Below are 3,293 nucleotides of genomic sequence, written 5' to 3'. Positions count from 1 at the left end.
CCTGGACCGGCAAAGCGCCGCGCGCCCTCACGCCCGCCTGGGCCGGCGATGACCCGTGGATCCGTGGCCGTTGGTTTTGATCGGACGGTCGCGCGCCGTCTTCGGCCGGATCAAAACCAACGCCGCGCGGGGGGCCTGAAAACCCTAGGTCATTCGGCTCTTCCCCTTTCTCTCTCTTCAGCCGCAGCGGAGACAGCCGCCACCGAGCAGCCGCGAGCGAGGAAAGCAGAGCGGGCGGCCATGGCGAGCCTTGGTGCCGTCGCCAGCCCCCTCGCCGACGCGCGTGCTCCCCAACGGGTGAGCACGCCGCCGTCGAGCGGCCTGGCTGCGATGCTTCCTTGGCCGAGCCCGGCGAGCCCGCGCCCCCGGCTCGGTTTCTTCTCCCGCGCCGGCAAAAAGGTTCATCCGATGCACCCTAACCCTACCCCTACTTTCCCCTTTCTTTCTTTTGAGTTGTTCTTTTCGGGTTTATCCGAATGGGGAAAAACTAGGGTTAGGGTTAGGGTTTGTTCTTGCCGATTCGTTTTCTTTGCTTTTGATTTCTTTCTTTTTGTTCATCCGAATGGAAAACTTGGGGTTAGGGTTAGGGTTTCGACCCTTCTTTCTTTCTTCTTCCCCTTTTCTCTCTTTCGGATTTGCGTCTAGGGTTCTCGGAATCCGACCCTCCCTTTTCCCCTTCTTCCGATTTGATTTGGGGAATTAGGGTTAGGTCTTAGGGTTCGGTTTTCTATTTTCTTTCCCGATCCGCATCAGATCGGTCGGTTTCACTTCCCCGATCTGATTTCTTGTCGAACCGTGGCTCCGGTACCATTGTTAGGTTTCTCTTTTAGTCATGTTCATCAGATCGGGATGTATTGATAGTAGGAATAGGTGTTCGGGATCACAGAGAGACAGAGAGAAAATGGGTGATAGGTTGCAAACCATCAAATGCCGTAGTTGTCGAAGCTCTGGCCGGGGTTTCGTTGACGGACGCCATCTACGCGCCGGCAGCGACGTTCGGTGGAGAGGGAGTCGGCGCTGTGGCGTCCTCGGCGATGGCGTGTGCGTCGGGGTGGCGTTGCCGGCGTCGGTGGTGCTTCCCGTCGCTGACAGCGCCCCTTCTCAAGATCGGGTCTAGGGTTAGGATGTCGGTGGGGTGACTGGCGGCGCGGTGAACCTCGTACTACGAGCCTCGGCCCCCACCTTTCCTTTATAGCGCTGCGCGACGGGGGCCCACCAACCATGTAGGGTTGGGCGCCCCCAATCAGGGCGCGAGAACAAGGCCCAAAGGCCGTTGGGCCTAATGGCGTGGGAGATCAAACCTAACACAACAAACATGACTGGGCTCTCTAGTCCATGAGGAGAGCTGCTCCGGTGATGAAGGTAGTGAAGGATGTGGACTGGCGCCGAATCGGGCGAAGGAGCAACCGGCGAGGACTCAGGAGGAAGACCGAGCGCTCTTTTTTTTTTGTTTTAGCCCAAAATAGCCGGGGTTTCTCGGCTAGTTGGCTAGTCACTAATTAGAGGTATGGCTAAAAATTAGCCCCACCAATTAGCTCCCTGTTCGGATGTGCTAGAGCTAATTTAAGCTAATTTTTAGCTGGATAGTGATTAGCCTAGGATGAAACAGGGCCTTAGAATTCCCCGATGCCGCCCCACCAATGCGCGGAATCTGCAACGAGCCTTTCCGTTTGTCGCGTATCTCTTGCGAATCTCGATACACAGCGACAGCTTGCTCTGCTCTCTTTCGATCAACAAAATTGATTTGAGCCAAACCTAAGGCCACGGTGACGTGGTTGGCCTTGGCCGGGCAGCAAGAAGGGCCAACCGACACTCAGCAAGGGCTTGGTGGTGTGGAGGTGGCTCGGTAGGCTGGTGCTGGCGGTGGTGGTGGCGGCGCGACGGAGCGGTTGCGCTGCGGTTGCACTGCGAGCAGAGTGGACGCCCCGCGAGCTTGAGATCGTGCCACTAGACTTTCGTGCTTCGTTGAGATCCTCTCGGTGCCTTCCTCACCAGTGACGCCCCTTGTTCTTTCTCTCTTACTGTGTTCATTCATGCTGAATCTGAATCCAGCAAGCGCGATGTGGCCAAAACTTTAGCCGAGAAAACTCCACTCAACGTTACTGGTGAGAAGGCTCCAGCACATCATCACCGTCAAACATCACTACACGCCTTGCAGTGACGACATGCATCATCCTCGCGACCAATCCGAAATATGGGACCATCTGGCTGAAAGCGTTTGCCTTCGCCATCACGACCAGCGGCTGCCACCCTCTACTCACCGGCCGGCATCACCCACAGGAGGTCGTGCCACACCTCGTGCTGCACGCTAGCGGGAGACCAGGATGACATCGAGAGGCTGACCTCGCCGAGGCTCCTCGGCACACAACTACCCCTGTCCCTGTTACCGCCGGCCATGTCCACCCACGGCGGATGCCGCGTCGTGTACCTGTGCTGCCACTCCAAGGACGCGTTCTTCTCGTGGTGGTTCTTCGTGAACAACATGATGCGCAGAGGGTCGTCCTCCTCCATTGAGATGGAGCTCAATGACGCGCTAAGCATGTTCACCGAGGGCTTCTGGCCTCTGGCCCCCTTCTGAGAGTACTATCTTGAGTACTGGAAGGAGAGCGTGGTGAGGCCACAGAAGGTCCTTTTCTTGAAGTATGAAGAGATTGTGTCAGACCCGGTGAAGGTTGTCAAGTCGCTCGCCGGCTTCTTCTACGTCCCATTCATCGAGGAGGAAGAGAGAGGAGGCGTCCCTCAGTAGGTGGTGAGGCTATAGCGGCCTGGAAGAAAACCGAGCGGGAGGTGTTGCTTTCAGAAATAGCTTGGTTATAGGGAGATCTGCTTTCTTCAGGAACGGCGAGGTTGGGGACTGGGAAAACCACATGACCAAGGAGATTGGTCAGAAGTTAGATGCCATTTTGAAGACACAAGCTTAAAGGATCTGGCCTCATATTTTGATTATCCATGTTTTTTTGTTATGTCATGCCATTTGTTTGTCCTGAATAATCATTCGTGTAGTACGAATTAGTCTTTGTGGAATGGGATCTTTATTTGTGCCTAAATTGTATTATGATTGTGCAGAATGATTCAACTTGATTTGTCATGTGCACTAGTTATTTATGAGCAGGGGGAGTAATGACTAACGACAATGATGAACTTTTAGTACTAGAAATCTTGTGCTCCTATTGCCTTTGCTTGATCAGTAGCCTTGATCAGTAGCTAAACAAGCCCAAACGAATAGGACGCAAGTTTTTCTTCAAATTGATGCTCTTGCAGTGAAATTTCTATTACAGTAGCCTTGTGAGGAT

General features: G+C 54.3%; 1 pseudogene; it reads left to right on the top strand.

Moving 5' to 3' along the window:
- The first annotated feature begins 240 nt into the window (after nt 1–240).
- On the top strand, nt 241–2,943 carry LOC136507568 (cytosolic sulfotransferase 8-like; annotated as a pseudogene).
- The last annotated feature ends 350 nt before the right edge of the window (nt 2,944–3,293 follow it).

Source organism: Miscanthus floridulus, chromosome 15, assembly GCF_019320115.1.
Source record: "Miscanthus floridulus cultivar M001 chromosome 15, ASM1932011v1, whole genome shotgun sequence".
Taxonomy (NCBI): Eukaryota; Viridiplantae; Streptophyta; class Magnoliopsida; order Poales; family Poaceae; genus Miscanthus; species Miscanthus floridulus.
The sequence above is the reverse complement of the archived record's forward strand: the minus strand, read 5'-3'. Positions and strand labels throughout refer to the sequence as shown.